The 13,397-nt window shown below is 41.1% G+C and overlaps 1 protein-coding gene across 4 annotated transcripts in view; it reads right to left on the bottom strand.

The window, feature by feature from the left end:
• The window catches only part of ARB2A (ARB2 cotranscriptional regulator A), a 259,244-nt gene extending 255,888 nt beyond the window's left edge, over positions 1-3,356 (bottom strand). For 3 of the 4 annotated variants that reach the window (XM_063421494.1, XM_063421496.1, XM_063421497.1), the window contains exon 1: positions 3,208-3,356. The gene's annotated coding sequence lies outside the window, so the exon portion shown is untranslated. The remainder of the gene's footprint in view (positions 1-3,207) is intronic. The other variant, XM_063421495.1, reaches the window with a different exon arrangement.
• Between the last annotated feature and the right edge of the window lie 10,041 nt (positions 3,357-13,397).

The raw sequence follows: 13,397 nt of genomic DNA, 5'->3' as shown, positions 1-13,397 counted from the left end.
TGCTCTTCTGCCTGCCTTGGAGAGATGGGGCAGGAAGCAGAGAGGAGTGCTGCCCATTCCAGTAACAGGGATCTAATGTGAATGTGAAACTGCACCCTTCTTTTGACAGAGTAGGTCTGTAGCTGGAGGTAAATAATTTTTGGTCCTGATCTAATTCATAGAAACAGTCAACCATAAACCAAAAATCATTACCAAAACAAATGTACTAACAAGTGACTGATGATGAGCTGAGCAGAAAGGCAAGGATGACATAAAAGCAAACATCATCTTTCCACCTTCCAATAAAACTCAGTCACATTACAAGAACAGTGTAAGGAATGCTGTAAGTAGTCAAATGTTAAAGTCCTCAAAGTCCACATAGTACACAAAATGTTGAAAAATTACCATGAAAAATAGCAAATTTAAATCCATTAAATTGTACTCTGGGAATTCCACTCAGTACAAATCTGTTAAACTGATCTACAGGCTAAGTAGATATATGTACAACAATACTTACAAAGAGAAAAAAAAGTATTTCTAAAGCACAAAACAAATTCACAGAGCAGTATTAAATTTCATAAGAGGATGTTTTCATGTCCATTGTTAACCAATTTGTTTCAGTAAGCTTGTAGAAAAAAAATTTTAAAAGATATCTATTCATTCTTTGTATGTATGCTTTACTTCAAAGAATTCCAGTAATCTATTGTAAATCTAAAAAACTCCTCAGTCACGACAGCACATTGTTCCCCAAAGGAACTGTGGGTCAGATTCAAAGTACCAGCAATAGAGCTGTATTCAGGACTTTTTGTATAGAGCCTGGAATGGGCAAAACCTCCAGAGTCAGTGCTGAGTCTTCAAGGGAAAAAAAAAATAAGGTTGTGAACTTAAAAGAAGAGATTCTAAAAGACAAATCCCCACTGAGTAATTATAAGAAGCTCTCCCAAACATTTGCTAACTAGTACATAAAAGACAACTCAGTAAAGACCATGGTCAAGTCAACTAGCAGATTTAAATACAGTCATAATTAGCTACAATCACTGAAAAGGCAATCTCAAGAAGACAGACAAAATCCAGGCACTAGTGAGAAAACTCCAATAATTAATGGTATTTCACTAAGGCAGAGAGCAGTCCAAGCTTGGGCTGTGGATCTGAAATGGTGATGCACTTCTCTGCCTCCAGCTGCTCAGTACTGTTGGGCTGCTGGAAGTTTTCATCTTACTCCGATGCATACCCGCATCTGCTAACCTACTGCAGACAAAAGGAGTCAGGTGAGCTTAAACACAGTAAGTATTATATCCCACCATGGTCTTAACCCACCACATTCTCACAGAGGTGGGCTAGGAAGTGCCCAGACTAACCCCAGCAGTGGCAAGCACACCAGACCTGCAGCTGACAGGCAGGCACTAAATACTGGCAGCGACTTCAGCAACAGCCATCACCCAGGGCTTCCACCTGGAGCTGCCCTGTGAAGACCAATACTGTCATCAGCAGAGAATCTGTTTCTTTTTAAAGAAAGGGGAATAATATCCGAAACACTCAGAACAGCAGATTTTGTCAATTCCAAACCCAGAGGAGCACATAAAGACATGCTTTCTGCATTTTCACATTGACTGCACTCTGGGACACACCTCAAGCCGCCAAAGTCAATTTAAAATTTTAGTTTCCCCTACACAAGAGCTTTTTCACCTATTCCTACATAGTTTCAAAATACCTAAATTTAACAACCTGTGGGCATTCTTTAACTAAGATGCTATCGTAAGACTGCTTTTTCATTCGTAACAGAACAAGTTACGACCCTGTTTCACCCCCTGCCTCCTTAAATATTCCAAGAAAATACCAAGGGTTACTAAAAGGACACCACCTTCCTGCTGTATTACTGGTATTTCTTCTCCTTTGAAGGCAGGTTAACACTCTGCTCTTCAGTGTCACCAAATCAGTGCTTAAGATCAAAGGTATCCAGTCAGCTTTTTAATTGCTGTTGCTTTTATAACACTTCTTTTGCCAATCATGTTACGTCCTGAACAAGGTCTGTAACCTGCTCATTCAAACTTAATACTTTAGCCAAAAACTTCTTGCAAAAAAAAACTGTAAAAAAACATTTTGTGAAGACTTGACAATCTGGCTTACATGTCTCTGAGCAGCTTGACTTACGTAACACCACAGTTAAAAGTTAGGTATCTGGAAGGAAGACAGTACATTTTCTCTCAAAAGCTTCAGTACTTATCTTTGAAAGAAAAAGGAAGGCAACAGCTCCACAAAAAGCAAAGAGAGTGCATTTTGGAAAGGGACTATATGTGTCCAATCTCTCCTGTCTTAGAATTACAAATTTTGAGTTTTCTTCCTGCCAAACCAAAACCAAGTAAAAGTAACAATTTAAATTGGAAAATTATTTCCCTACATTTGGATAACTCAGAAATGGCAACTATTTCATGCACATTTCCAAGCTGCCAGAATAACAAAAAACTTAAGTCTAAAAGGAAGTGTTCAGTCCCACCCAATCAGAAGAGCAATACTTGAAATGAAAACGATCACTCGAACCCAGCTATATTATAAAGTCTGAAGAATCACGCTCCAATTACTTTTTGTCATTTACGACTGCACGGGAAGCTCGCATTAGGCAGCGAGCACAGGCATGTCTTGTTTCGCAAAAGCAGCTGAGAGCACCAAAACCTGCAGCAATGACCAAAGATACATCCCGAGAAACAAAACCCTTCGATTTTACGGAGAAAGTTTAAAATTACAACTGTTACTCCCTATTTCTGTTTCATGTGACAGCCGTGATATCGGGAAACAGTTGCCAAGGTGCCAACACGTGGAGCGGCAGCAGGCACAGCGCCGTGCCGGGCACAGCCCGGGGGCCGCTCCTGGGCGGCGACACCGTGGCCATTTCCCCGCACCCCCAGTGACACCGGCACACAGGTACTTCCACACCACGTGGGCAGCGCGGACAGCTCGGGGGCCCTGCCACAGGCAGCCGCCGCCGCCCCGTGCGCTCCCCGCCGCCGCTCTGGGCCTGACGCCAAGCACACGGGAGGGCCGCGGGCCCGCAGTCTTCAGCCCGGTGAAGGGCTGCCAGAGGCGCCCGGGCGCCGCCACCCCGACTCGCCCGCCGCGGGCGGCGCAGGGTCCGGAGGGTCCGGTGGCCCCGCAGCCGCCCGCGGGCCCGCGGCCGCCGCTCCCCCGCGCCCCTCGCCGGCGGCGCTGCTCGGGCCGGGCCGCCGCACGTACCTGGCGCTGGCGCTGGCGCCGGTGGAGCGCGACGCGCGCGGCGCCGTCACGGGGAGCGCGCGGCCGCTCCGGGCCTAGCACCGCGCGGCTCCGCCCGCCCCCTGCCGGCTCCACTTCCGGGGTCCGCGCGCGGTGACGTCAGCGCCCGGGGGCGCGGCGGGGAACCCGGAAGTGGAGCGCGAGGGGCGGCGGTCTCGTCCTGCTGGCCTCGCGCCGCCCGCGCGGGAACCGTGTGGGGAGCGGCAGCGGGCTCGGGCCGGAGAGGCTCGCCGGGTGCCGCCCGGAGAGCGGGGTTTGAGGAGCTCTGTCCGAGTAAAGTCAGGAGGGAGGCGGCTGGCAGCGCTGACAGGGACCAGGCGAGTTCCTGGATCTTGGGCGGTTGCTCGGATGCTGGTAGATCACACTGGAAGGTCGTCTTTCCATTCCCGGCTTTCCATTTTGATTACTTAGGAGTTTGTAAAGAGAAAAGACGATAAAATTTTTCGTTTTAGGTGTTTCAGGCATCTTCAAAAACACATGAGGGCTGTGCTTTGTTGGCCTACAGTAAAACACTGATCGCAGTCACAACATTTTTGTACTTGCATAGTGAGAAGCGCCTTGAGTTTGATTTCAAGGATACAGTGTCTTCCTCCCTTGAAAAGCTCTCCAGATTTGGTCAGATGACTGCTGACAACCTGCATCATGCAAATGCTGTCATGGTTCTGCCTGCACAGGATAGTTATGAGATGTTCCTGTCCCAAGGACTCGTGAAAACTGCCACATACCACGTGTGCAGCTGAAATGTTTCATCCCCTCTTGTAACCCAGTCATGACTGATGGCAAAATTGAGCAAACTAGGCTTTGGACAGGTAGGTCAAAGTGGGAGAAACATTTTTCATCGAGGTCACTCCCAGCTGCTCTCTCCATAATGACCCAAAGCAGCAACCTTGTATTTTTGCTCTCAGTGCAATAGTTTGGGTAGGAAGGAACCTTTAAAGGTCATCTAGTCCAAGCCCCTCTGCAAAAAGTAGGGACATCTTCAAATAAATGAGGTTACTCAGATCCCTATCCCCCCTGACCTTGTATGTTTCCAAGGATGGGACATCTCCAACCTCTCTGGGCAACGTGTTTTGGGTTTTTTCTGCAATACCTAAGGAGCAAGTGAAATGCTTTTCTTCTTCAGTGCAGAAGATATTATAATGTCTTGGAGAACTAGTCTATATACATTTTAGAAATTGTGTTTGAGCCTCTCATATTGAAAGTATTTTCCCTGTATTTCCCATGTTAGAAAAAAGTAGCACATAGATGTGAGTCTTTTGGTGAGACATTAGGGATACTACTGATGTAAGCAATCTTGTCCTCCCATTTGAAGTTCATTCCATCTCTCTTTGCAAGTGCTGCTAAGTTGTGAAGTGAACCAGGTTAATACTGACTCACATTAAAAGGAGTCAGTGTTTTTTATTGTGGTCTTAATCTGATTCATCATCATTCTCCATCTCTTGCAGTACCCACAAAACAAAAGCCCACATCCCAAACAATAACAAAAATAAACCAGTAGAATATAGGAGTCTAGATCAAGTTTCAGGGACAGTTAGTATAAGTAGTACAGCAAAAAAAGTGCTGTGTCTCTGCTCTTGATACAGCCTTTTGTATTTACAGGTCCAGGAAAGGATTTCAGGAGGGCAACTTTATTGAATCAAGTTGCGAGGATGTTGTGGGTTTGGAGGTGCTTGACCCACAAAAAGAAGTTGACCACACATTTGAAGCTCTTCAAAAATTCAAAGCTCTGCAAAGAGGTAGCAGTTTGAATGGGCAGGTTTCCAAGATTCATAGGACTGACCCCAAAACTCCAAATATTAGAGTGAAGAGGAACCAGAGGTAGTGTTAATAGCCTTTTCCTGGAACCTGGGCTTTTGTCTTCTGTTTGCGTGTAGAACTGTGGAGTTCTGGTATCTTCATGGACTTCTGTGAGCTACAATAATACCAGTAATAGGCTAATACTCGCAAAAACATCTGCGTGCTTGTTGAATGCCGGGTTGGACGGGGCTTTTGAGCAGCCTGGTCTAGTGCAAGGCTCCTTGTCCATGGCAGAGGGGTTGAAACAAAAACATCTCTAAGGTCCCTTCCAGCCCAAACCATGTTATGAGCCTCTGATTCTATGCATGTCTGGTAAGGTTCTTGAGCTCACTTTTTGGAAATACAAAGTTCAACCTGTGACGTGACACCACCCTGTCAACTAGACCATGGTACTGTAGGGATGGTGACTTTAACACCTCCCTGTGCAGACCATCCCAATGTCCCAATACTCTTTCTGTGAAGAAATTCTTCCTAAGGTCCAGCCAAAACCCCACCTCTGGTGCAGCTTAAAACTGTGTCCTCTTGTCCTGTTGCTGTTGCCGAGGACAAGAGGCTGACCCCCACCTGGCTACACTCTCCTTTCAGGCAGTAACAGAGAGTGACAAAGTGTCCCCTGATTGTCCTTTTGAGCAGGGTAAACACCCCCTGCTCCCTCAGCTGCTCCTCACAGGACTTGTGTTCCAGAATTTTCACCTCTTTTGCCCTTCCCTGGACACACTCCCGCACCTAAACACCTTTCCTGAACTGAGGGGCCCAGAAATGGGCACAGCACTCAAGGTGTGTCCTCACCAGTGCTGAGAACAGGGGAAGAATGACCTCCCTGCTCCTGCTGGCCACACTGTTCCTGATCCAGGCCAGGATGCCCTTTGCTTTCTTGGCCACCAGGGCACACTGCTGGCTCATGTTCAGTCTGGCACTGTCCCTTCCTGCTTGGGCACTGTCCAGCCACTCTGTCTGCATCATGTAGCACTGCAGGTGGTTGTGGTGGCCAAAGTGCAGGACTCAGCACTTGGTCTTGTATCTACCCAGCCTGTCCAGGTCCCTCCAGAGCCCTCCTACCCTCCAGCAGATAAACACTCACTCCCAGCTTGGTGTCATCTGCAAATTTGCTGATGGACTCAGTCCCCTGATCCAGATCATCAGTAAAGATATTAAACAGGACTGAGCCTAACACTGATTCTTGGGACACGACCACCAATTGGCCTGGGATATGACTGTCCAGCTGACCACCAACTGGATGTGGCACCATTCATCACCACTGTCTTAACACACAGAGCAGTGCACCTGTCAGTTTTGTATCCAAGATTATTCAAACAGCTTTCATTTCAGTTCAAAATTTAAGCAAAAACATAATTTACTTATGTGGGGGTAAGCGAAGGTAAGTTTGAAACACTCAGATGCAGTAGAAATTAGTTTCATAAAGTATCTTCTGAAACTGAGACTTTATCCATGCCTGGCAAACAGAGCTACATTTCAAAAAAATGTAGAGGAAATAATTTGGTTTATGAAACAACAGTCCCCTACAAAATCATAAGTGACCATATAATTAGAACTGTCTACTGCATGTAGTAAGTGTCTATGTATTTAGTCTGTAGAATGCTACAGACCTAGTTAAAAGTGTGAATTGAACATTTGTTGTATTGTCCTTCATGGACCTGCATGGCCTCTGAGACTGTAAAAGAAATGTAGGGAATATGGCAGGGCTAAAACTGCATAACACGTCATTTTTGTATTAATTCTTTCCAAATAAGCTGGATTGAACCAACTCACCCAGTTATCATGACTCCCCTTGGAATGACCAGTTACTTCTGACTAAGCAGATATGAATAGAAAGGGTGATAGCCTGGTTTTGGCTGTGATACAGTTAATTTTCATCTTAGCTGGTACAGTGCTCTTTTTGCTTGTAGTGTGAGAATAATGTGAATGACACACTGGTATTTCAGTCATTGCCCAGTAGTACTTACCCTACATCCAGGACTTTGCAGTTTCTCATGCTCTGCCAGCAAGGAGGTGCACAAGAAGTCACGAGAGGGCAGGGCCAGGACATACTTTTCTAGTATGAACTACACATCTGTCATTTGTTTGCCTGGACTCATTCCCTAAAGGATCTCTTACCGTGTTCATCCTTTCTGTTACCATGCCTTTGTCTGTTCCTCCCAGAAGATAAGTAATAAAACAAAGGCCAGAGACTTTGTTCCTTTTCCATGAAATAATTAGGAAATGGGATTTGAAAGGGAGGACGTTTCAAAGAGAAAAATTGTCTACTGCCAGTCATATGAAATAATGGCAGCACTGCACTGGAAACAGCACAGAGGGCTAATAAAAACAAACCCAGAAACAAGACTCAGATTTTCAAGAAAACCGCTAAAGCAATGATACTTTGGAAGGAAGAGTCCCAGGATGCACTGGGAATGTGAGATAAGCTAGCCAGCCAACCGATGAAGTCGACAACTAACCTGGGCAAGTGGCTCAGGTGAGAAAAGCTGCTCTAACTGAGGGGTGCAGTCTGTATGACAGAGCTGTCAGTATGAAAGAATTTTTTTTTAATTTAGAGGAAAAAAATGTATCTTGACCATATCAAAAAAGGAGAAGTTACTTTAAGACTTCGTCATATCTAATGAGGAGCACACCAAGGGGTCAGGTATTTGTCGGTGACAAATGATCATGGTCTGAAGAGAGTTCTTAGAGTGACAAATACTGATGTGACAAGGATTATTTCAGATGCCTGAAAAAACTAATCTCATCAGCTCAAAAAATGAACCGAAAAGATGAATGAAAATATTGTGAATGAAACCATTTTAAACTCCAAAATGTAAGCTTCTGAAGTTTGATACTGTAGCTTAGTGAAAACAGAGAAGAAGCTCTTAAGGTCATAAATATATACAGGATAAATAGAAAAACTTAGAATTTGGTAATGGAGACCAAGAAAACTAGGAATTATTTCAAACTAGTGTGAGATAAGAGTCAAGCATACAAGCGAAAAAGCTGCAATAGGCTCTATTTTTTGATTCACATTCTGCTATGTACTTTATGATGTGTTCTTTGTTGTCCTACATCTTATTTGTTTCAATTGATTTTATTTTTTTTTTTCATTTTAAGAACTGCCTTTCCACATGAAGATGCTGAAACAGAAAGTGAGATAGGATGAGAAATTTGGAATGCAGAATATTCCTTGCCGGTTTTTTTAAAATCTTTTTTTCTTATACCACCCACTCACAGTTAAAACTTTATCTACTCCACATAACACGGTAAAGGTGGGCAAGATTTTAGAAGCAGCTGATAGATGATTGTAGCAAGTAGGATGTCTGATTTTAATAGCTGTCTTGCAATGCAACTTTCATAAGCAGCTTTCAGAGCACTCCTGTAGTGCTCAGTAGAACACCACAGTCCTTTCTGCAGAACTCCCAATGTTCCTGCTTTCAGTATCTGGCACTGTGAGTTACTAACACTGTTAGTACACAGTCATAGTACTGCTGGTTAAGGGCATGCTAACCCTGGCAAATAGTTCACAACAGGGTTATCTGAGTGTACCGAGACTGATCACTTTTCATTTGCACAGGCTGGATTTACATTTGCAATTAATGCGGTCTGTTTAGTCTTCTTGAGCTTTGCTCTGCATCCTGAAATTGAAGAATGTGATCATCCAGTTTAGGAATAATTTTGTTCCAGAAAAGCATTCAAATGGTATCAGACTGGAAAAGAATCATACTGAAAACTGCATTGTCATTTTGCTGTGTCCTGCAGACCATTGCATGTCACCTACTTTATGAATATCACAAGATACTACTTAATGCTGAGCAATGTGTTTGCACAATATAGCTCTGCCTATGGAGCAACTTCACCCCAGCTCTTGTCAAAGCCCAATCTGGAAAACAAATCCATTTTTTAAGTCTCAATTTTGTTTGTTTTGGTTAATGACAGTACTTACTTTCAGAGATTAAAAAAAAAAAAAAAAAGGCAAAAAAAGTGCATGGTCTTGTCAAAATCCCTTCTGAATCAAAGCTTGGAAGAAAAGAGAGTGTGAGAAAAAAGAATTCTCTTTAGAATTGCCTTTGCAGTTCTTTTCATTTGCTCTTTTGGCTTGATATTGATGGAATAGGCTTTTTGTGAACAACTTATAGTGTATAAATACAGAGATTGCATTTCATGAAAAATAAAAATATGTTAGTTTTCCTGACAAAGATAATATTTTAACTTTTCCAAAATACTTTTCACAATAGTTGAACTAGAAACTTTAGGGAAAAAAAGTGAAATACTGAAAACTCATTTAAAAACAACACTGCTGTTGAGTGCTCTGCAGGGTTGGAAAACCTCTTTTTTGGCTTTAAAGATTTCTGAATTCAAAGTTCTTATTTAACTTGTTGTTTAAACTCTGAATCAGTTTCCTATGTCCTATTCCTGGATGATATATTTTGGTTCCTGCTGTTGTTCCAAAAGTATGATATATATAAATATTCTTAAATTCATCCTCAGCAGTTTTTGCTGAAAGTTGAACATACATAAATCTGTTGTGACATTCACTCTTATGCTTCATTATATGTTCTCAAGAGTTTTTACAGTCTTTTATGTCTTTGTTTTTCACTTACTGCTTTTGCATTTGTTGTAAAGATTAAATATATATGATATATATTTGAACTTACCACTCATAATTCTTCAGTCCTGTATATAGCTGTTAAAAAAATGCCAGACTGATATGAAAAGTTTTGGTGGAATGAAACAAAAATTGAAAGCAACACTCATGACAGAACTTTATGGTCTGTGTTCTACTATTTACTCTGTAGATATATGGGTTTATGATACAAACTCTGCAAAGTTATTTCACTGCTCTTATATGTGCAAACAATTTAATTGTACTTTGAATTTTGAAATATTTGATTTCAATATAACATTACATTATTTATTTTTGCAAGAATGTACTCAGTATACCTATAATTTTTCCATTCTAAACTATCAATCCCTCAACTCCACAACATATTTTTGAATAAATAATGCATTTTAGAGTAGATGATTGCTTCAGGGTATTATATAACTTTTTTAAAAAATTGTACAACTGTCATCTAAATATTTGTGTACACAGAAAATGGAAAAGCAAATACATGTGCCTTTCCTGTTCTGTAGTTAAAGGGCACCTTTTTATAGAGGTGCACCTTACAGTGCAGTTCTCTGTGTGCTGATACCAAAGTCTAGTGGAGGTACAGTTAGTAATTATACAAACCCTGCACAGCTCTTGGAAATAAAGAACAGACTGCCATGTTCTGGTTAAAGGAGGCTAGATGACTAGGCTGGATTATGCATTTGTGTTGCCTTAGTGCAACAAGCTGTCTCAGTTTCTTCATTCATAAAGTGGAAGCACATGTGTGAAATTTGGGAGCCTTAACTGAATTTTATTGTTGTTTGAAGAGCATAATCCATTGGCCTCTGAAAAAAAAGTCTTCACAGCACTTGTTTGGCCATCAGTTTCCTGAAGTTAATCCATACCTGCAGGTATTCCTGGATTCCTGCCAACAGAATTTCATTCCCAAAGCCACATCTGGCTTTCCATAGAAAGTTATTGGTTTGGTAGTCATATACCAGAGCAAAAACGACCTGCCATTTCAACTTCTTATTTCTCCAATGTTTTTCCATTATCAAGAGGAAAAGTATAATCTTAATCCACATAATAAAATCCATTAAAGACATGTTAATTACATGGAATATGTATATATTTATACATGCACAAAGTGTCCTGTACATTAGCAAACAACTCTTTAAAGATTAAATTTCTAAATTTTACAGACAAGAGGAAATCCAAGTGAAAACAACTACTACATTTCTTGAATGATTACCGTGCAGGTGATTGGTCTCAATTTTACATTTATTGAATTCTTGGTTCTCTAAGACCCTGTATCAAGTTTGAGAAGGCATAGGCTTTACTGATTAGTATTTAGATATTTGTAGGTTGTGAAAACAGATGTTCTATGGATTTCCAAAAATTAAAGTTCAGAGAAATTAGAGAAAATAAACCTGAGGCAAAATACATTGGTTTAAGTAAAAAATATAACTCACTAGCAGCACAATTCCCACTATCCCAGATAACAAAGGTAGCTTAGAAAAATGCAAGAACATAGATTCATGTGGAACATCAGGAGCAGAAGTGTTCAAATCCTGAACCTGAAGTTATTATCCATTTAGGACCCATACTACTTTAGGTCTGTGTAACAATCAAGAAGATCAAATATTTGCACATGTATAACTGAGTGGCAGCAGTACTAAAAACTGTAAATTACAGCAATATTAATAAACCAGTAAGTTTGTCAAGGATGCCAGAAAGGCAATATTGAGGTGGAAAAAAACCCAGAGTCAAGCTGACCCATGAAGAACTACGTGACCGTATTTCTTTATGGAAACCAAGTATTCAAAAGTTACTGTCTTTTACATCAAAACGACAGATTATGGGACAAAATGATAAAATTCTTGGAAAGTAGGCAATCAAAAATTTATCAAAGTTGCTTGTATAATCATATTCCATTCTCTAGTAAATTAATCTAGGTACAGAATATACATAACCATGACATTAATAGTTATTGTAAAGAACGTTTATAGGTGCATTGTTATCATTCATCAGGTGTTTTCTAATGACTCAGTGCTTGTTTAATGAAATTAATCAATGTTTGTATTTACTGGGAGAGCTGAATAGATACTGTTTTTCTAAAAGATTGCCCTAAAAGGCAGAAGTTAAATACTGTTGCAGCAAACCTCCATCATCAATGAAGTTTGAAACCTGCGTTTAGCACGGCGGACATGGTACTCTGTTTGACAAAGTAATAGGAAAAAATCAAACCTGTTGAATATGATCATATTTATGTGGTTCTTTGCCTTATTTCCAGATAGAGTATGGATGTAACTCAGGGCAGTGTAGATGCTGAGGCAGTTCTCAGTTGGAGCTTGGATCAATTTACTGCAGAAATTCTATAATCATGGTGGAGGCACCAACCCTGGAGGGACTGAAAAGATGTGCAGATGTCCTACTGTTACCCAGTGAGTTACTGCTGAATCAGGGAAAAAGCATAGTGAACAGGACTCAAAGGTCTTGTTTTGTTCTGTCCTTTTTCTGGTTGGTTGTGGGGTTTTTGGTTGGTTGGTTGGTCGTTGTTGTTTTGGGTTTGGGGGGGGAGGGTGTTTGTTGGGTTTTTTCCCCAGTGTGGCTGTTTAAAGATTACAAGGTGTGTGAATTTAAAGGTCAACAGCCCATTTGGAACAAATCCATGTGTGGATATTCACATGTAAGAGAAGTTTTTTCACAAAAGGTGTTTCAGTCAGTTTTACTACGTAGGCAGAAAATGTATAATGAGCTATTTTAACATAAACACACTTTCTTCAGTAGAAGATTTTACATTGTATCTTCTCAGAGATGCTTGCAAGCTACTAACAGCTGAAATTCTCAGGGATATAAAGGTCTTCATCTAGTAGTGAAATTTGTACCAGCCATGATTTCAGTGACTTCTTGTCAGCTTAGGGATAGTTGCTTACTAAATTTAGAGATACAGTCTTGATTCAGAAGAGCACTTTACTCATTAGTATTTGGTCATTGCCAGTTCTTGCTGAGACACTTGTTACAGAATCACTTTCTTCAGGAAAAAAAAAAAAAAGTATTTGGATTTATTTTCACTTCATTGCAAGAGTCCTTAGATTGTAGAGAGTTCTTCTGTCAGCACCATATCATTTCACTTGCTACAATAACTGGTAACATTCTATTCTCAAATGATGCTGCTAAAGAGAAATGATCTGATTCCTCCATCATTTTACTGATGGGTATTACAAAGTCTTTAGCCCCACCTGCTCAAGACCTTGCATTCTTTTCTTGTACTGCCTTCCTGCCAATGTCAGTTAGTTCAGACTGCATTTCAAGTGCAAGTGGAGTCCAAAGGTAGAGGATAAAGCAAGCTCACCTTTACTTATTACACCTAGAATATTTTTAAAGATTCTGCTTCCATTCATAACACCGTTTACAATATGGAAAATTACTACAGAAAAGTGGCTTTCCTCCAACAAGAACCTCCTCAAGATCTATCTAGTCACTCAGAAATCTCCCTGTTGCCATCAAGTTATTCTCTCACTCCATGTATAATTGGGCAATGAATCTAGTCCCTCTGACTTTCAGCTGTTACCATGGGAGTGTGAGTAGTGTTTGTCACTAGAAATGATTGCACATATTTTTAGGGAGCTCCATAAAATAATATTATATCAGCATGTAATTGATGTTTTACTGTACATAAGACTCACTAGTAGTTTGTGAAGACCTTCCAGCTGAGAGGGAAATGGAATATTTCTACCAGCAGAAGCTAATTGGAAGAAGCCAGCCTCATGCCTACCAT

The sequence above is a fragment of the Prinia subflava genome, chromosome Z, assembly GCF_021018805.1.
Source record: "Prinia subflava isolate CZ2003 ecotype Zambia chromosome Z, Cam_Psub_1.2, whole genome shotgun sequence".
Taxonomy (NCBI): Eukaryota; Metazoa; Chordata; class Aves; order Passeriformes; family Cisticolidae; genus Prinia; species Prinia subflava.
The sequence above is the reverse complement of the archived record's forward strand: the minus strand, read 5'-3'. Positions and strand labels throughout refer to the sequence as shown.